The 21,917-nt window shown below is 43.4% G+C and overlaps 1 protein-coding gene across 2 annotated transcripts in view; it reads right to left on the bottom strand.

The window, feature by feature from the left end:
• Positions 1–21,917, bottom strand: part of ALK (ALK receptor tyrosine kinase) — a 704,322-nt gene that overhangs the window by 55,860 nt on the left and 626,545 nt on the right. The window lies entirely within an intron of this gene.

The following is a 21,917-nucleotide window of genomic DNA, read 5'->3' as shown; positions in this document are numbered from 1 at the left end:
ACTGTGGGAGTTCTGAGGAGGGAGAGAAGACTCTTTTGAGGTGAGTCAGGCATGGGCAGTGGCTGGGCCCTTCCCAATTTCTCACCAAGTTGGGCACAGCGCTGGGCAAATCACAGGTGCTCAATCTATGCTATTGTAACTTCATCTAACCTGCTCCCAAAGGTTGGACACATGCATGTAGAATCCCCTTAGCTTGGAGAAGCTCAAAAGAATAAACTGGAGGTAGAATCAGCTCCATAGCCCTCTGTTCCCCATTGGCCAAGCACCCAGGACAGTGGCTTTGTCCATCTGTCAGGCCCCCAGTGAGGCTCAGCCTCCTTATTTATAACCAAGTTAGGTTTGTAAACACAGTGAAAGCGGCTTCCAGGCTCTCTATGTAACAGAAAGTATAAAAAATGGGAAACAGATCACATTTCTCTCCAGTGCATGCTCTCCTTTTCAGAGCCCCTCACCACCACTTCTGGGTGCTGTGTCTCCAGAGTACCCAGTGTCCTTAGGTGGCCTTCTAGGGGTGGCTCAGGATCACTTAGCACACCCCACCCCTCCTTTGAAACTTTCTATCTTTGAGCCAGGCTGGATCCTGAGGAATTGTAAGATTTCATGTTGGCTAGAATTCTAACATTTGTACAACCTATAAAAACTTCTTAAAAATGTGTTCTTGGTAAATTACTTTTACTTAAAATATAAAAATGTCATTATAAGACTGAAGAAATTATTTCCCTCTAAAGTGATTAAGTCAAATTCTACCTATAGAGAATTATTGAAAAATTAATTTGGTATACATACTTTTGCTCACTAAAATGTTAAAATGAAAAATTTTTTTGAAGATTTTCAACTGATTTAATGATACAGAAATGAAAGCTTAGTTTGGGTTGCTCATTACAAGCAATCAGATTGAGATTGCACTGGGGAGATTTGGTAATCTGAAAACTGGGCCAGTGTGGTGGGCTTTTGTGACACTGCCCTGGCCCCAAGGTCAGGAAATGGAAGTTCTAGTTGAGGTTCCAATGCATACAGCTACTCAACACTGGGTATTCAACACTTTCTCCACTTTTACTTTTTTCAAATGAAGGTGTTGATATCTATTTGGTTTTTGAAGGCCGATTTGGTTTCAAGGGCAAGAAGGTGATGAATCCATTCATGTTTGTGTGAATGGTTGTTAATTTTCTTACCTTTTTATAATCTAAAGGAGTAACCTGTTAATTCAAAGAGCTAACTCTTTACTGAGGGCATTTAACAGAGCTCTCCTGGTCAACTGCCCTTTTACTCTCTCCAGCACCCAAATCCTAAGTGTGGGCTGTGTCCAAGGGGTGAAATGGATAAGGACATGGGTTTTGAGGCTCCCTTATAAATTATTGGTTGTGGGACCTTGACAGAGCTCCTTAGTCTGTAAAAGGGGCTGGATGGGCATGAGGATTAAAGGGAGCAAGGGATATTAAAGGTCTTTGTAAAGTGCCAAACTCTAAAAATATGAATTGTGTTAATGACTCCTGCCTATGCCTAAGGCAGGTGCTGTTCCTGACAATGGGAAATGTGGCCAGGGGAGTTTCTGTGAATATGGATGACTCCTCCACCAGCAGCACCTAGGGATTTAAACCCAGTGAGCTAAGGATGAGAATGTGAACAGGGAGAAAAAAGACAATCCTGGAAGGGGAATCACAAAATCCACTTGTCCTGTGATCTCCAGCTCCTTGAAGCCTGTTCTCAAATCCAGTCTGTGTCTGAGGCAAGCAGCCTAGATTTGGGGGCAGCCTTCTCAATCTGGAGCAGAAGCATGACAGTTCATGCAGTTAATTCAGTCCTGGAAATGAAGTGTGTGTGTGTGTGTGTGTGTGTGTTTTCTTTCTTCTGTTTTTTTCCCCCAGTTTATTTATTTATTTTGAGAGAGAGACAGAGCACACAGGCAGGGGAGGGGCAGAAAGAGAGGGAGAGAGAATTCCAAGTAGGCTCTGTGCTGTCAGAATGAAGCCTGTCTCTGGGCTTGATCTCACCAATCTTGAGATCATGACCTGAGCCTAAATCAAGAGTCAGACACTTAAATGACTGAGGCACCCAGGCACCCCACTTTCTTCTGTTCTTAAGGGTGTGCTGAGGAAGAGAGCTAAAGGTATGGGCTTGGCACCATACCTGAGCATTTCCCCTTCAATGGGACCCACTTCTAACTTCCATCCGGGTTAACTCTGTTCTAAATGTTCTGAGACATTCCCAGAGATGCTGGGCTTCTACTTCCTGACCAGATGGGGCATTTGGTGAGGTAGGGAGAGAAACAAGGGCTTGGGTCCAGATGGGCTAACTTTTCCTATCCTGGATTTTGCCCCTCACCAGCTATGATACCCAGGGTAAATCATATACCTCTCTGAGCCTCAGTTTCTTCATCTGAACACATGGAGATTAGACTTAGTGTGAATATTAAGTGATGGCCTAAGTAAAATGCTTAGAATAACATCTGACATTGGAGATACATAATGAACACAGTTTAAAATTGTGTAAATTACTATTCAGTTTCTGACTGTGAGAAGCAGAGACACCTAATCTCAAGATTTATGTTCCCATTCCATAAAGGAGGGACATTAGGGCTGCTTCTCAATAAAGGGATCAGTACTTTCCCAACTCAGTGGACATATGTTAGTCTCAGGTGGTTTCTGTACACAAAATTTTGTTTTTATTTTCAGCAATTTCTGATGGAGAGGTCCAGAGAGAAAATTCTTTCCAGAGTAGATTCCATGGGAACAGGATTTGCCATCCCAGGTCAGACCCATGATTTATCCAGCTAGAATTTGCTTGCTTTCAGTGGCCTTCCAGGCATGATGGTCTTCCCTGCTCCCTCTGATGGCCTTGACCCTCATAAATCTGCCCAGAGTTGCTTGGAATCAATTTATGTTTCCCACCAGCTATATCTCTTAGGGGTATGGGGTTTCTAACTTCATTGTCCATTGTCCAAGGGCTTTCCTGCTTATTATGTGTGTGGGCTTGTCTTGCTCAAGCCTCACCTGTTGGTTCCCTTTGCTCATTCTTTCTGGAATCTGACATCATAGAATATCACAACAAGATGGGACCTTGGAGATCACTGAATTCAGTGGTTTCCAAACCACCTGAGGACCTTTAAAAGTATGAATTTCAGAACTCTGGGTATTCAGATTAGTAGATACTAGGTTGGGCAATGGTTGGGGGAGGACAATACTTGCATTTTGTAAAAACTTTCCCAGGAGAATCAATGAGATTTGTGAACTCAGTCCTATCTACTTCATTGTTCAAATGGAGAAAGAACATCCTTCTCCAGACTTTTCTGAGTAAGTCAGCCTTAGAGAAGGAACTGAAAAATTGGGGGTTCTTTCTCTGTCCAAAGATGCTTTGGTGGTGATAAGGCCTTCCCAGCTTTTTGCACTGAAGACTTGTAGCCTTTTCAGATTGTTCCTACAGGAGTCTCTCCCTGATCCTGTGTCCTTATTAAGACTTTAATGTTAGAATCTATTTTTAAAGATAAGTTCACCAGAACTGTAAGTTCCTGTGGCTTTGTATAAAGGGACAGGGACAATCGCTACTCTGCTCTATTTCTAGTGTCCCTCTAAAGTGCCTAACATGGTGTTGGCTCCCTTCCGCTGAACACTGGGTTAACGTTAGCTGGGAGCAGACTATATTAATTTCCAGATCCTTGCTTGAGGGGTGGGTTCATGGATTTAAAAGAAAATTACTATTGCTCTGAGCCTGGTGATATTAACTGCTGTGGGCCTAGGAGGGCCCCAGAGGAGGTATCTGGAACAAGGGACTCTTGGAGCAGGAAGGGTCTGGCAGGTACTTTAGGCAAGGTAGGCATGATATCAGTTCTAAGCTAAGGCAGATAGTTAGAACCATGAGACAGTAGACAAATTCTAGGGTGATTTTCAGAAGTGTCTCTGGGGGTGGAAAGTATTGGATACAACCTTATAGATCAAAGCAGGTAGGTCCAGAATCTGAGAGGCAAGAGATTTAGTGACAGTGGTTCCAGGGGGGAGAAGTCAAAGTAAGCTTTGGTTCCCAGGTAGAAGCTGTTTATTTCCTGATTTGTTTATGCTTCCTTTTCTCTCTCTCTCTCTCTCTCTCTCTCTCTCTCTCTCTCTCTGTGTGTGTGTGTGTGTGTGTGTGTGTGTCCAGTGGGGAAGGGCTGAACCTCGGATACCTGAGAAGTAAATTCTTCCCATGAAGGTGACAAAAACCTCTCAAAATAGAATGTGTATATAATCTGAGTTAGGTATTGTGCCTTTAAATATGTATTAAATTTAAAAATCAGGAAATTCAAGCTGAGTGACTAGCCTGTGGTACACAGAGTGAATAATCAGTCAAGCCAGGCATTAAGCACAGATCTGAGTTCAAGTTCAAGACTTGAAAAAGTTGCTAGACTCACCAGGAAATCCTCATGGGAGCTGAGAATCTATTTTTATTTTTCTTTTAAATCCATAATGCTTGGGCTCAGTTAAAGCCAGGACAGACCATATCAAGCTGGCTTAAGGCCCAGAGAGTAGGCAGGCCACCATGAGGGGACAGGTGAGAGTCTGGTCAGGATATCATGGTGCATGGGCCCTCAGCCCCAGAACATCCTACCCTGGCCCTATAGTATCATAGCCTAGCACAGTGTAGGCTTTAGCGGGTCATAGGCACAAACCAGGGAAAGTTGGTCCTTAGCATCAGGACTCTGGTTCCGAGAGAGGCCATAGGGAGCCAGGAGGTGTCGAAATAAAATCCAGAAACTGGAATGTTTACAAGGTCAGGAAGCAGAGATATAACAGAGAGGGACTGGGTCAGAAGCAATAAGGCAAAACCTTGGTTTTTGGTGAGAAGATCAAGGTCACAGTTAGACCAGCAGTGATATGGACTTGATGCTGAGCTGCTAACCTGGGAGCACAAGGGTCCTTGTATTCCCTAGATGAGAGTCTACATTGGACCCTGAGGTTCTGTGGAGGATTAAGTGGACCCCAAGGAGGAAACTGGATTGGGGGTAGAGGAAGGAGGAAGACTGGCTCTTTTCCCTTCACTTGGAAAAAAAAAAAACAACAACAAACTATTGTATTAAATCTCATTTAGGAAAGAAAAAAAAAATGAACTGCTTTATCTTGTTCTTACTTATACCACACATTGGAAACCTAGCTTAATACTCGTTCACATCTAAATTGTATAAACGATCCACAAACACCAAAATACTGATTGGTTATAGACAGCAGAGTAAAGAAAAATCCATTAAGCACTGGGTTTCATTTTAAGTATATTGCAGCACCCTCCAAGAAGAAACAAATCAATTAGTAATATACCTCACCATGTTAAAAAATGGGCTAGACAGTGATTGTACTAGTTTTATTACTGTTGCTAAGCCATCTCATCTGCTCAATTGAATGCAAAGAAATAAAGCGTGATACCAAGGAAAATAAGTTTTCAACTATTACTATTAATCACAATAATAAGGAATTTGCCTCATGTTTAAGGCCTATGCAGCTGTACCACACAGTAGCGCTCAATGGCATAGGTGAATCTTTTGTACCATTTTGATTCTGATCCATGGAGTTGAATTTTATTTACAACTGTTGACTGAGTTGAACTTCACGGGAGCTGTGGCATATTGAACCGCTTTGATGGCCATTGTAGATGCCATTAAATAAAATCAGGACTAAAATCCAAGTAAATATAATTACTCACCATCCATAAATGCCTATGATATCATTCTTTATTATAAATTGAAAAAAGTAACCCCTTTTTGGGTACATGATGATAATTAATAAATTGTTCTCCTTATTGGGGCAAAGTAAAAATAATACACATATTGTAGCCATCGTGAGGTTAAAACATTTCTATCTGTCTCAAATCTTCAAACAATGGAGCAGTGTCTACTTCTAGATATATGACCAGTGTCTGATTATTGTTTTGTTTTTGTTTTTTGTTTGTTTGTTTTTGTTTTGTTTTGGATGTTAGCAGTTGGTGAAACTTAATGCTTAGGTCCATTTATTTATTGGGAGTTGTAAAATAATGATATTCAAATGATATATTTTTTTTTCTTATTTATTAGTTGGAATATATAAAGAGATGCTTCCTCTCATCTACTATTTGGTTACCAAGTGGTACAGTTAATATAGAAAAAGCAAGATAAATGCTCAATTCTTTCTCCTTACAGTTTTCAAGATGATGGATTAATTTTCTATCATCCTCCAAAGTTGACCAATTAGTTGTTTATATATCATTTTTAATCCATGAATTTAAGCATGTTTTTTGGCTGTAATTAATCACAATTATTATCCTTTAGAAGCTCATACCATTACATTTGTGCCCAGTGGTAGCCTCCTTAGTTATTTTGCTTCCTTGCTATCTTGTACGATGGAATGTTCCTTCCCCAGACCTGGACTCAGCCATTTTCTCAAAAGCTTTGATTTCTTTTAGTGGAAAAATGTTCTGTAAGTATATAATCTAGGTGCTATAGACACTTATTGCTACAGAACTGGTGATTGTTTCTAGGTTTCTCTAGAGGCCAGAACTAAGAAACACGTATGTATATCAGTATACACATACATACATATGAAGTAGACACATATGTATATGACAAAATACGTCATGAGCCCACAATGATACTTCCAGTTCAAATTCAGGACTACAGGGTTTTAAATTTAATCCATTCTGTATTGTATACATATTTCTTTTTTCCACACGGAGAATCTTGGTTCTCAAGAACACAGGTGATAATAGGTATAGAATATTCTATAATTACTCAGTTCCTTTATCCTCCATTATACACGCAACAGTATCAGAGTTACAACACTATTATTTTACCATCATCAATAGAAAAGTAAAGATCAGTTAAATTTTTGTGCAGGGTATATGTGCTCTCCATTCTCCTATGGTTTCCTGAAGCTGTACTCTATCTACACTGTTTGGGGGTATCACCATTACATATGACACTCTTTCCTCTTAACCTCCAGCTAGTCTTTCTGTAAGTACTGTAGGTTTAATGTGCGTATCACTTGTGTTGATATATCTCTAGTCAGTTTGGTTGTCAGAAGCTTGTTTTCAAGTAGATTCACTAGAAAGGGTCATAGAAATAATATTCTTTGAGCTCTTGGATATTGATAATATTTTTTCCCTTGAAAAAACACATTACTCTATTTTTTCTGGCATAAATAGTACTGTCAAAAACTCTGATGATAATTTAAATTTCATTCTCTGATAAATCACTTGCTATTTTTGCTTAGGTGTCTCCAATCCTTCTTTTTTCTTTTTCTTTAATTTCCAACAATTTTACTAGAATACCCTTTGGCATTGCTCATTCTGGGTCAGTTTTCTCAGCAACACAGTGTGGTCTTTTAATAAGTAGTTTCAGTAAAAAATTTTCCTTGAATGATAACTTTAAGCATTTACTTTTCTCCCTTTCTCTGATTTTCTAATTCAGGCACTCCTGTTATCTGTATGTTGGATCTTCTCTGCCTATCCTGATGTATGTCGTCTTCTTGATTTAAAAATTTTTTCTCTTTTCACCTTCTATTTCTTCTAAGGCATTTAACTGTGTGTTTGTTTGCTCTTGCATGTCTTCCAATTTAGTCTTCACTTCTGAAGTTATTTTTTCCTTTTATCTCAAATTCTTTTCTGAGTTCTACCGCTTGGTTTTTCATCTCTTGTGGTACTGATTTGTGTTATTTTTCATGTCTTCTATTATTGTTTTAATTCCTGTTAGCTCATTTGGAAATAGAAGATTACAATTTTGATATTTTCTGCGGTGTGTCTTTCTGGTATGCTTTCATTTTTCCGTGGAGGTGTTGTTTTGTTCTCTATGCTCTCTCAAGATTCTCATTGTAATGTCCATTGACGGGTGAATGGACAAAGACGATGTGGTGTATATATATATATACATGTGTATATGTATATATATACACACACACAATGGATTATTACTCAGCAATCAAAAAGAATGAAATCTTTCCATTTGCAACTATGTGAATGGAACTAGAGGGTATTATGCTAAATGACACTAGTCAGAGAAAGACAAATATCATATGACTTCACTCCTATGAGGAAGTTAAGATACAAAACAGATGAACATAAGGGAAGGAAAGCAAAAATAATATAAAAATAAAGAGGAAGACAAAACATAAGAGACTCTTAAATACAGAGAGCAAACTGAGGGTTGCTGGAGGTGTTGGGGGTGGGAGGATGGGCTAAATGGGTAAAGGGGCATTAAGAAAGACACTTGTTGGGATGAGCACTGGGTGTTATACATAGGGGATGAATCATTGGAATCTACTCCTGAAATCATTATTCCACTATGTGCTAACTAACTTGGATGTGAATTAAAAAAAAAAAAGAATATATTATTAAAACGTTACAATTTAGAAGTGCCTGGCTGGCTCAGTCAGTAGAACATATGACTCATGACCTTGGGGTCATGAGTTTGAGCTCCAAATTGGGGGTAGAGTTTACTTTACTACTACTACTACTACTACTACTACTACTACTACTAATCATAATAATATACATTACAATTTGAACATCTTTTCAATTATACTTAAAGAAGAGATATTCAATGGGGTTGGGGGAGAAGGGAAAATGGGTGATGGGCATTGAGGAGGGCAATTGTTGGGATGAGCACTGGGTGTTGTATGTAAGCGATGAACCACGGGGATCTATCCCTGAAACCAAGAGCACACTGTATACACTGTATGTTAGCTAACTTGACAATAGATTATATTAAAAAAATAAAAGTAAAATTCTCATTGTAACGTGGATGAGATTTGGTCTTGATAACCTATGCATTTTTACATGAAATTAATTTTCTAGGATTTTAAGGGTTCAGGAGTTTTTCTAACTTCACCGAGCTCCCTCTACTCTTTTTTTCATGTTGTGTTGAAAAATATGGTGTTTTGCTTTCAAAAGTTTCTGGCTCTGTCTCATTCTTTCATATTTATCTACACATCATTTTATTCATTTATTTTGTTTCTATTATTCCTATCCTATTCAATATTGATTTGACATCTAGAAATTTCTTCTCAGTGTGGGCCCTTTCCTGGAAAGGAAGCTTGGTGGCTGGGGTGGTCTAGCTCCTTTGAACATTACCATGGCCACCTTGCACTCACACACTCCTGGACTGGACAAAGCCTCTCCCAGGTGCAGCAATGGTTCTCAGATTGGCTGTCAGTCATTTCCAGCAAATATCTGTCAGCCTTTTTCTCCTGTTCTCAGGTTTATAAGACCAGCCTGTTGTTTTCCTCTCCTTTCTTTTGTTCAGATGCTGATATTTTTCAGGTTTTATGGTTGTTGTACTTTGTCCTCACCCATTTGTATTTCGGGCATTTTTTAATCAAACATTTTTGTTGTAAATGTCTATGGGTTTTCAGTTTTAATATATGGTCGTTCTGCTTTTAGATTCAGAGAGTTAGACAAAGAAGCTGTTACCTCCATCATTGCTATTGTCCCAGAATCCTTGAAAACAATTATGATGTAGGGATCACTTGAGGTCACTTGCTATGATTAGCCCTTTTATATTATCTATCTGGTCAGGTCTCTCACCTGCATTTCTACTCCTGGGCTGCAGGGTTTTCAGATTGCATACCAGGGATGTCTTCAATGACCATGGCCTAGAACTTGCTGTTGTATCATGTTTTTCCTTTTTTTGGAAGACAGCCCACTAAGTATAACTTAGCTTTTTCTTGATAGTGCCACCCACACCTAACCAGTTGTTTAGGGCTATTTGTCCCTTCATTAAATGGCGCCAGAGAGAAATATTTTACACTAATTTACTTTCTTCTCTCTCTCTGTCATGTATGTTTTTCTAGTGCTTCAGCACATCCTCCTGTTAATTTCAAGTTTACACCCGATGTTGGGTGAGGGCACGAGAGTGGTCCTGTATCTTTGTGTATCAGGCTGAGGTCCAGCTAGCTGTGACAAGCTTTGATTTCACAGTTTTGGAATGTGCTAATATTTGGTACTTACATTCGATAGATGGTGGAAGGTCCTGGAAGTCTAACCTGAGGTAAAAAGATGTCACTACGACTTTGAGTGAACAGGGCTAGAAATCGTTAGTCCTCCAATGTCAATTTATTTAATTATAACACATTAACGTGGCACCTCAATATTCTCCAGCAGGTTTAGCTCCTGAAAACCATGTTAGGTCAGTAGATAGGGAAGGGGGAAGAATCGCTTTTATCCTATCAGATAGGCAACCGTGTAGAAAAGTTAAATCTCAGGCTAAGTGAAGAGAGGCAGGTCACATTGACTCTTTCTACAACACAGTCAGTTTTCAGTTGGTGAATTCTTCATGTTCTAGTTTGCTTCTCAGACTGAGTTTGTTTGCATGTTTGCATGGCATCGGCACAAACATGAACCTTTTCACACACACACTCACACCCACAGTCCCATACACTCACACACACCACATACACCACACACATGACACATACAACACACACTTACACACTCATACCGCACACACCGTCACACACACCTAATACAACTTCTCACACTCACACCTCACATTCACACATGGTTACACTTGCACACTCTCTTGCACACACATTCACACACCCCGTGTTCATCTATGCAAAGCTTTCTGGTTATTTCTTTCTTGTTCTTTTTTGATGATGAGAAATTGGGACCTGGTGACAATAATTATAACACCAGCCTGCCTTTTGGGCTAGATATGCTCACACGTGGTCTGTTTTTACTTTTACACCGTCATCTCGTTTGCCCCTCACACAGTTCCACTAGACAAAGAGGATGCCTAAAAATGCTGAGGTCTCCCACAGAACAAAGACCAGAGGCCCACTTCCCTCTCTGCTGGGAGGCAGACATCCCTTCATGGAAGGGAACCTCTGAGCAAGCCATCAACAGGGCAGCAAGTCAGGGCTGTTGAGATAAAAGCTGCTTTCAGGACTGAATTACCCTAAACAGCTCTGACACACGGCAATCTGAGGGAGTTTTTAATGGTTCCTGTGATGGCTCCTGTGTTGTGTTCTCAGCCACCCCCTGCTCCCTGAGGGAAAGTGAGTAACACATGAGAGAAGAGAAAGGTCACAGGAAAAACACTATCTTGAAAGCATAGCTGTAAAAATTAAGTTAAGGGAGTCCTCGGGGCTAATTTGGTTATTCCCAAGTTGGTATCAGGCTGGAGTTGTGTTAATAAAGTATTTGATAGGGAGAGGGGTGTTGTGGACTCACCCATCTGGGGGTTACACTATACACTTAATTGATTTGGTTTTGAGTTTCAAGTGGGAAGTGGTGGTGGTTCAAACACCAGCCTTGTCACATGCAGCCCTGAAGAGTTATTGATTTCTGTCCTTATCTGCTCTTGTCCATGGACCAAGGGGGGAGAAGACCTTCATCTGGTGCTTGGCCATAAGGGTTATGTGAGTAGGGCTCGCTGCCTCCTGAGAGACAGCAATGGTGCGGGAGGCCAGAATCCCTCCTTCATAGCTTTATTCTTAGTAGTTCTTGCTTATTGTCTGGTTCTAAGTCATGACGGGCGAAATCCTTACGAGGCCCTTGTGACTGGAACACCTCTGACAGATGGACAGATGGAGTACAGGCAGCCCAAGTGGCCAAGTGATTTGGAACTAGAAAAGAACAAATGGGTCCTGACTCTGGGTCTGGGTCTTGGACCCTCTAAGATGAATTGGAAAACAATGACACCTGAGAGAGTGGGAAATACAGACGTCAAGGGCAGAAGGGAAAGTAGTGGTGAAAGAAATAGGAGCAAATGGTGGACCAAAAAGGGAAAGCAATGTATCTGAGATGAGGGGACTAGAGAAAAGGAGAGAAGAGATACTTCTGTCTTATTCCTGCCTATGATGCTACCAAGTAGCTAGAGATGGGCACCATGATCAACAAGCATGAGGAAAAGGCCAAGAAGATCACAGAGATGTGTGTGTCGACATGGTCAGGTACCAAATTAATGACACTAGTCATGTATAGGGCCAGTGGACTAATGCAGCAGTCATCTATAAAGAACTTTTTGTTATGGGACTGGACCCTTCCTTGGGCTCCCAGCTATTGTTTTGACCCCTTAAGCTGAATGAACCTCCTAGAATCAAGATATCCCACCTGCTTGTAGTAGAAACACCAATGACCAGAGACTCCTGTTGTTATCCCTCAAATAGCAGTGCTGGTTTAGATAGGGAGTAGGTTTCCCAAGGCTCTTTAGACATTGTTCATGGCTTTTGGCTTGCAATCCCCCTGGTGAGGAGCCAGGCATCCGGGTCATTCCCACCCCACCTGGCTTCTTCATTCCAGGCACGTTCCCCTTTTTCTACCCATCTTCTGCTGTGTCTCTGAACACTTCATAGTCAAGGCCGCTAGAGTTTATAAGAGTTATAGCTATGTCTTGAGGGCCTTGGAAGTTTCCCCAGGCCATGCCAGGCAAAGAGCAAAACATAGGACCTTAATGGTGGTGACAAGTAGTATTATCTGGTTCTGCTCTGACATACACTTGAAGGAACCTGAAGTTTTCTCTGTTAACACCCCCATTGTTATAGCACATATGCACATACCACACATGCTATGCCGCTGTCATTTCTGTCCCCTTAACTTGCTTTGATTTCTTCACAAAACATCACTATCTGAAACTATTTCACCTGTACACTTGTTTGTTGTCTGTCACCCTTACCAGCACGTACACTCTATGTAAGCTTAAGTGAGGCTTAGTTGATTTTGTTCACTGCTTTGCCTCCAGGACCTACAAAATTGCCAGTCACATAGGAGGAGGTTCACAAACCTTCGTTGAGTGAAGAACAAAACAATATAGAAAGAAGAGAGCAGACCAAATATCAGCCCCTGATCCCACTCAGGTGGTCAGAGGAGGAGATCATGCATGCTGAGGGTGCTGGGTGTGGTCTGGTGGGAGCACCACTGGCACTTGGTGTTCCTGTATTAGAATTAGAGCAATATAGGATGGAAGGATCCAGCGGGGTCCTGGTCATACAAATGGATGTTTGTTGAAAGGCATTTTGTCTCTTACCCATAACAGCACAACAGAAAGGGGTAGGGTCCTAAGGGGCCACAACCATCTTCACATAGTCATCCACATACACAACCAGCCCACACTCATATGCGTACAACCACACCCACATTACTGAAATGTAGGGAGCCCTGCAGTCTTTATGAGAATGCTTGAGTCCTACTCCTTAGCAGTATGGACACTCCATTGACCTGATGGTTGATGGAACCTATCAATTGATAGGCTGAATGGACTAGTTAGTAGATCAAAGTCATAAGGCCAGTTGAGGAAAGGAAATAGTCCTCTTTATCAGGGAGCTATTCTGAGGCCTGGGGCATTTTTCTGATTCTGTTAGGTTGCTAGACAAGTGTAAGCCATGCCTTAATTTCCTCACTTGTTAACATTAATCCTATGCATCAGCAAAAAAAAAAAAAAAAAAAAAAAAAAAAGTTACAGAAAGGGAGGGAAGCAAACCATAAGAGACTCTTAAATATTGAGAACAAACTGAGGGTTGATGAGGGGTGCGGGAGAGGGGAAAGCGGATGATGGGCATTGAGGAGGGCACCTGTTGGGATGAACACTGGGTATTGTATGGAAACCAATTTGACAATAAATTATATTTAATATAAAAAAAGCATTAATCCTGGAATAGGATTAATCTGCCATTCACTTAAGAAATAATAATTAAATGAGTAAAATGTGCTCAAATTATTATGAAGATACTGTCAAAATTCACTAAAAACTAAATCAGACCGCTCAGATCCAGTCTCCTGGGATTTGTTTAGAAACAAATTAAGACTGAGATCTTGACAAGCTTTAAAAGACTTGGGGCGCCTGGGTGGCTCAGTCGGTTAAGCGGCCGACTTTGGCTCAGGTCACGATCTCGCAGTCCGTGAGTTCGAGCCCCGCGTTAGGCTCTGTGCTGACTGCTCAGAGCCTGGAGCCTGTTTCAGATTCTGTGTCTCCCTCTCTCTCTGACCCTCCCCCGTTCATGCTCTGTCTCTCTCTGTCTCAAAAATAAATAAACGTTAAAAAAAAATAAAAGACTAAAAACCCTCTTTCAATTTATATGGACGAGTGGGTCTTTTTGGAGCAATCCGCTATGGCTCCACATAAGTCACTTATTTTCCCCAAACAGAGTTTGAATGCTTCATTTGCAAATTGACAATGACCTGTGTTGGGGGAATTGCTTGACAAGAGGACCCAAAATGCAAAATACTACCCCTCTCCCTTTTTAGCTTAAGAGCTGGGATTTGCTTGAAACTTTTGCAAAAAAAATTCGAGGAAAAATATACCTAGAACACACACTTAATGTATAAACAAATGTGCACAGCTCATAGTTTGGGAAGGAGGAGGGGTATAAATACCCTGAAAATTTATAAAGGGCAACATATGGAGGGATGAGTAAACTGGCCCAATCTTTTCCATTATATGTTTTAATAATAATGTTAATAACAATAGCACAGCATTTTATATTAGTATATTCTTTTGTACCCTTCAAAGGCTGTTAGAAGTGATCTCATTTGCTCACTACAATAGCCTACTCTGAGAAAGCACCATAGCAGTTCATTCACCCCTGCTTTGCACATGAAGGAAAACCTGGGGCCTGGAACGTTTGATTCTCAAATTGCAGAGCTTTTGAGACCTTGGTCTCCAGGAATCTTTGTCAACCCACTTATCATCTTGCTGTGGACTGGCACTCAGTAGGCATTTTGTGAATATTTAAGTGTCTGATAGGTGTGAGATCACTTCCAGGAATTTTGCCCATCAGACTCCACAATGAGCCCTCAAAGCTTGCTGGTGATTGAGTGATCTCTGGCACACAAAAGCCCACTGCAGGTAGGCTCTAAGGTAGTTCCCAGTGATCTCTGCCTCCTGGTAGTCATGCCTTGTTTAATCCCCTCCCTTTGAGTGTGGATGAAACCTGTGCATTGCTTCTAAGCAATAAAATATGATAAAAGTGATGGGATGTCATTTTCATGACTACATAAGCTTGTAACTTCCATCTTGCTTGCAGCTTCTCTCTCCCTTTCTCTTTCTCCCTCTCCCTCCTCCTCTCCTCTTCCTAGGCTTCTCCAAGAACTGCCGACAATTATGTGAACTTGGAAGAGCACCTTCCCTGATGGAGCTTTCAGATGAGACTCAGCCTTGGCTAACACCTTGATTGCAACCTTATGAGACACTATGGAGCAGAGGACCCAGTTGACCCGAGCTTGGTTCCCTGACCTACAGACACCGATATAACAAATGTGTGTTGTTTTAAGCTACTGCATTTATGATAATGTGTTATAATGCAATAAATCACTAGGCACCCCAAAACCCCACGCCAGCACTTTCATGCGCTTCCTCATCTTTTGTGCAAGTACCCAGCATGGAGGGCACTGGCTAGACTCTGTTCTTCCTGGTGCCTTCTCTCTCTTTCCTCCTTGAGGCAGTGATGGCTGGGGTGATTCCACCTCTTGTTCCTTTTCCTCTTGTCAGTGGAGAAGCAAGTGGGGAGGACTCCCTTATGTGACCTAGAGTTAGTATTTCGGCCTGTCTCCTCAGGTTCCTCTGTCCAGCTCTGGGCCCAGATGAATTAAAATAAATCTCTCTGTCCAGGACTACTGCAGCTTTGCTGCAATAAGCAGAAAGCTGAATAAGCTCCAAGGGGATGTAGGGTTGTTTTGCAGGCTGACCCAGCAAGTCTGGGAGTAGGGTGATAATTAAAAGTGGTCTTCCCTCAAAACAAGTGCTTAATGTATTTGTAGCGATGGAGGGATCTTTTGTGTCTGCTGGTCTTGGAGCTAAATGATCTTAATCAAGGTGTGCTGAGACCAGAGTTCCTGGATCATTTGTTGCCTCCCACTTATGCAAACTTTCACTGAAACAAATGGGAAACAAGGAATATGTTTTCTCAAGCCATCCAGGAGAGAGAAAGGCAGTGAATCCTCTCTTCTGCTAGCAGGAGTCATGGCCTCGTATTACAGCATTTTGTCTGTAGCCTTGCCATACTCCCAAACACCAAGTAGCATTAGACTGGGCATTTGTGAGGGGTTTTTGAGCCTGTCAGAGCTGGATGATGCTGTGCTAGTTCTCTAGGGGGGCCCAGGATTGGGAAGTTATGAAGTAACAATATAGATTCTTTCCTTTCTCAAAGGACATTAGATTTCTTTTCAAAAATGATGATCAGTTTAGTATAATTTGCAGTGCACCAATCTTGGATGAAGACCTCCTCACCATCCAGCACAGAGTGAAGCCAGAACCATGGAGCTGGTTGGGGGTGGGGTAGGGGGGTGGGGAGCAGGGAACCTGTCCTAATTCCAGATGCCATCAGAATTGGAAATTGGAAATGGAACCGGAATTTCTCTTGTGCCAAGAGAGTGGTGGTTTCACATCAGGCTTATGTGGACCTAGCTCTGGGTGGCACATTTTTCAAGAGTGGTGCTTTGGCTCACTCCCAGCTGCAGGCCCCACAGCACCCAGCACAGGGCTTGGCACACAGCAGGCATACAACGCATGCTTGTTAAGCTTGTTGAACTGAACTCAGTCCTACCTGATTTTTTTTCCCTTCTAGGATTGGGATTTGGGGAATTATAAAAGCACACTGACTAGAAAGCAATGATGTTTTCTGTGTTGAATGCTGAGTTGAATCTCCTGAGGGGAAAGAGTAAACCGGTCGATCTGGATATAGCAAGAGCTTTTCCCTTGCTGTGGTCAGCAGCTAGGTGGTTTTTGGGATTGCTCCCAGTGGGTATAGGGTTAGAGCGGGAAGACTTTGTGGAGTGAGCCAGCTTAGGTTTGGATCCTGGCTCTGTACGCGATGGGTGGGACAAGTCACACAACCTTTCCTTACATCTGAAATGAGAAAACATCGATGGCTCATACAGCTCACTTTGTGTCCCGTTCCCCTTTCAACCTGTGATATGCGTTCATTTCACTGAATTTATGAAATGTAAGCACTAATAATGTAAGCGTCATTTTTTTTTTTTTTTTTTTTTTTTTTTTGACGCGGGGAAACAAGGGCACAGAAAGGAGAAGGGAGTAGCTTAAAGTAAGTGGCATAGCTGGGACTTGAACACAGGTAGTCCGTGCTCTTGAAAAGCATGCCAGACTCAAAATGGGTGATGAGGCGTGGGAGGTGCAGCTTCTGGTCATGGAATGAATGAGTCATGGGGATGGGATGTGCAGCATAGGGAATATAGTCAGTGGTATTGTAACCCTGTTGTATGCTGCCAGATGGCAGATACACTTGTGGGGAGCACAGCATAACATATGGATGTGCTGAATCAAGGTGTCCCGACGCCTGAAACTTGCGTAACACTGCATGTTGGCTAGAGTTCAACAAAAAACAAACAAATAAACAAACAAAGCCCTATGGCATACTGCTTCCTGAGAGTGATGTCTATCCTCGGGGAGCCTGGGGGCCTGTAAAGACCAAATGAAAGATGCTGAGTGTGCTGAGTAACTGTGTACAGATCAAAGGAGGCAGCCCGGAAGCTGTTGCTGGTGGGCGGTCTGTAGGGGAGCAAGCCTCCTCCTCAGCCTTCTGCTCCACCCCGTACTGCCACCAGGTCCCCGCGCAAGCAACTTTCTCTCCCTTGGCAACCACGCAGGCCACCCCTTGGGGATGCTGACTAGATCTCCAAAGTACAAAACCTCTTGTACCGGAAGAGACTCTTTAACGTCAGTAATGGGGATCGTGAATCATGAATTAGTTCCACCCCACGTCTCTTCCTGGAGCACAGCTGTGTTAGCTTCCAGGGAAGGCAGACGCGCTCAGATGAAGAGTGACATTGTAACAGGGAGGGCTCTGAAGCTGGCGCAGTGACTGGGGTCTCGCAGGCCTCGTTAAGGCTGGCGCTTCCTGTGTCATCACTAGTCCCCTCGCTACAAATAGGTGATAATCTAAATTTAGTAAAATAAGAAGGAACATACAGCACTTGGTTGAAAAGCAGGCCGGCTGAACAGGAACATGGCCAACCACCCAAACAGGTCCCAAGGACTGTATTGATGGCCCCATGCCTGCCTGAGTCTTAAGGAATTGCTACCCTTAGTTGAATGGGTGCTAAGTGCCTTCACGTGCTCGGACTGGGGAGCGGGGTGGTGGTTTACACAGAGGGAGGCCAATTAGCTGCAATTATCAGCTTTCTTACATGTCTGTGGGTACACTGTGTACCCAGTGTGCTGTTTTGAGTATCCGTGAAGATGCAGATGTGCTCTAAGCAAAAGCACTAGAAACCCGAGTTTTTCAGAGAAGAGATTCCTCCAGAAGACTAGTCAACAGTAGGATTCTTAGAGGATTTATTACAACTTGCCCTTCAAAATATTACCTGGCTTAGAAAAATTAATTTTTTTTATATGATTAAAAAATGAAAGACCATGTTCTTTAGCCTCTTACACAAGTTGTGTAACTTAAGGCAAGTTACTCACCCTCTGTGGGCCAATTGCCTCATCTGTAAAAGGGGGATTATGTTATAGTACCAACTAATGAGACACTGCATACAAAAGAGCCCAGTACAGTTCCTAACACCCAGCACCACCCTGTGACTGATGGTTTCTAGGTGTGTAAAGAGGTGATGACAAAATGCAAGGCCTTTGCTGTCTAAGAGAGAAAAACTTGGAAGTATGTCACGTGACTCTGAGCCAGCCTCTCACCTTCTCCAGACCTAGGCTCCTCATCTGTTTAAAAGAGGCTGCCTGTTGGGGCTCCTGGGTAGCTCAGTTGATCTCACGGGCTGTGGGTCGAGCCCCGGTTCGTGGGTTCAAGCCCTGCGTCAGGCTCTGTGCTGACAGCTCAGAGTCTGGAGCCTGCTGCCGAGTCTGTGTCTCCCTCTCTCTCTGCCCTTCCCCCACTCACACTCTGTCTCTCTCTCTCTCAAAAATAAATAAAACATTTAAAAAAAAAAGGCTGCCTTTTTAAAAGAGGGTTGTTAAACTTTGTTTCAGATCAGGCTTTTCTTGAGAGTTTTGTTAAACATGCAGAGTGTCAGCTCTCCTTTCCTAGACATTCAGATTCCACAAGCCCGTGGGGACCAGGAAGCTTCATTTTTAATGAGCAGCACTTCTGGGTCCTCCCTCCCCTAGCAAGGTGATCAGAAGCAGATGGTGTTGGGACACACTTGGAGAAACACTGAGAACTCCCTGTCGCACCCAGGAAGTCCCAGATTCTGTCACTGTGCATTTCTGGGGAAAGCTATTAATGATGCAATGAACCCAAGAGTCCAGCCTGAGTCCCCCCAGGGTGGGTGGGGCTCCCAGCACTTCTACCCTGACTTGTTTCCTGTCCTCCCTGCCTTGGGGCCCCCTGCCTCCAAAACTGACACATGGTAAAAAGCTAAGGCGAAAGTACGGACCCCAGCTTCCTCGCTACCCCCAAGCTGGCAGGTGCTGACAAGTGACAGGATGATAGGATTTGTTTGGGATTGGATTAGGATACACTTGTTTGTTCAGGAACTAGATGAGTCCTGACTATTTCCGTGGGCACTGAAGTAAGCCTGGCTGCGTCTGTGGCACCTGAGCACAGACGGCTCTGGTGGACATGAGAAGACAGGTTGTGAGCGAGGGGGCCGGGCCCTGGGAAGCCGCCTTGCCACAATGCCGTCATCCCCAGAAGGGCATGCTTGGATCATAATGGCTCTAGCTACAAATTCTATTAACTCTAATAGTTGTTCTGTGGTGAATGGATAATGCATTTAGCAGAAATAGACTCAATCAATTTATATGAAACACATAAAACTTTCTCATTGAAATTGGCATCTGTTCTTGAATCATAGAAGCGTGTGTAGAAATGGACAGTCTGTTACCCTTTCTTCTGGGCACATTAGCAGTGCTGTGGGTTAATTGGAGAGATGGGCCAAGAAAGCTCTGGCTGCTTTACCCCACATCCCTTCTGCCTTTAGAACCACAGGGCTGGTGATGGGGAGGGACCTGAAAACTGTCTACTTCAAACTTTGAAGGTTTTTTTTAATGTTTAATTTTTTTTGAGAGAGAGAGAGACAGACACAGAGACACAGTGCAAGCAGGGGAGGGGCAGAGAGAGAGGGAGATACAGGCTCCAGGCTCTGAGCTATTAAGCACAGAGCCAGATGTGGGGCTTGAACTCATGAACCGTGAGATCATGACCTGAGCCAAAGCTGGACACTTAACCAACTGAGCCACCCAGGTGCCCCAAACCTTGAGTTTTGAAAGAAGCAGTTTTCGGGATGCCTGGGTGGCTCAGTTGGTTAAGTGTCCTACATCAGCACAGGTCATGATCTCATAGTTTGTGAATTTGAGCCCTACATCTGTGCTGACAGCAGAGAGCCCGCTTTGGATCCCCTCTCCCCCTCCCCTCTCTCTGCCTCTCCCCTGCTCTCTCTCTCTCTCAAAAAAAAAATAAATAAATAAATGCTAAAAAAAAAAAAAAAAAGAAAAAAAAGAAAAATAAGAAGCATTTTCTTGCCTTTGCCTGTGTTGACGTTAGCCCCTCTTCTCCGAGCTCTGCTACTTGTGGGTTTGCTGACAGGCCCCAGCTGTTACATGAGGAGAGAAAAGGCTGTGCAGAGGTGGGACACATCCCTGGACCTCCGTTTGCTAGTGCAAACCTGCCAAGGCTGTGCACAGAGGTTTTGACTCCTGGTCCAGTGCTCTTTTCATGATCCTACAAAGTTCTAAACGTCCACCCCCCCCACCCCCCCACCCCGACCCTACCCTTTGGCAAGAGATGTCTACTGAGACAACAGTAAACCAACGATCACTAAACAACTCACAGGCAAGACTGTGATTTGATGCTAGGGCTCCATGAGTTACAGATACTTGTGGGCTGGGCCCAAGGTTTGTGCAGTTCTTACTATGTAAACCGAGCTAATTCCCCCTTGCCCTCCCTATACAACATGTGAGCTCACAGGAGAATGAGAGAGGAAGCTGAGGAAGCTGAGGCAGGATCACTGGGCCTTGGGGGTCCTGCCTGTCCTTGTCTGGGCTTTGGGGGTGGGTGGCAGAGCCTGCTTGCACACTCATTACTGCTGAGAGAGAGACAGAGAGAGAGAGAGGGGGAGAGAGAGAGAGAGAGAAACTCTGCAGTCCCGTGATTGCATTATCCCAACCATTTGGTTAGTGTAATTGTATGTGCAAAGCTGACAAATGTAATTTCCCCAGACTTAATACTTGCCCCATTTTCTCTCTGAGTTTCTTCATCTGATTAGCTAAGGTGACTCAGGCTTCCGAGAAAGCTTCGAGAAGCACCTGGACAGGCTTTTCCTGCCTAGGTGCTCCAGTGGCTCAGCTCTGCCCCATGGGCTTGGGGGTAAGGCCACCCCCAAACCCTGAGGTCAGGCCCTCGACATGGGGCTGAATTAGGGGAAATGTGGAGTGTTTAGGGAAACCTGGATGTTTTGTGAGTACCTGTTTTCAAAAGGCCTGATGTGACCTTTGTGTTTCTAGGAGGTGCTCTAACACCTGCCAGGAGGAGAGCTGAAATGCCACCAGCGGCCCTTGTTCCAGCCCAGAGGAAACTGACAGCGCTGAACTTTGGGAAGACAATCTTGTTATTTTGTCTCCTCCATCCTTTGGTGGAAGGCTGGGGGCTGATTTGTTTCCTGGACGTGGGGGCAGGGACTTTCACCTGGGGTGCTCTCCTGCTCTCTTCCATTTTTAGTGTTTATCTCTGGACGGGGACACCTAAAGTGGCTTAGCTGGCTGAAAGAATGGAGACTTCAGGGTCACATCTTGGCTCCACTCCTTGTCAGCTGTGGGGCTCATTCCTCCAGATGATCTTCTCATCCCACAGTGGTAATGACAGCAGCTACCCGTGGCCAGGGTGAGGACAGGAGGGATTGGTGTGTGAAACAGCCCAGCCCAGGGTCAGGCACGCTCCTAGATCGCTCCTCCCCTTCCTTCCCCTCCCTACCGCATCTCTCCCTCCTTCTCCAGAGGCCCTCCCAGGCAGAAGTTCTAAGCTAGGTTAAGCTTCACCTCGAAGGCCATGAGCTGCTGGTTTACAGGCCCAACCCTCCCTTCCCAC

The sequence above is a fragment of the Leopardus geoffroyi genome, chromosome A3 (assembly GCF_018350155.1).
Source record: "Leopardus geoffroyi isolate Oge1 chromosome A3, O.geoffroyi_Oge1_pat1.0, whole genome shotgun sequence".
Taxonomy (NCBI): domain Eukaryota; kingdom Metazoa; phylum Chordata; class Mammalia; order Carnivora; family Felidae; genus Leopardus; species Leopardus geoffroyi.
Note: the sequence above shows the minus strand (reverse complement) of the source record. Positions and strands in the feature narration are given on the sequence as shown.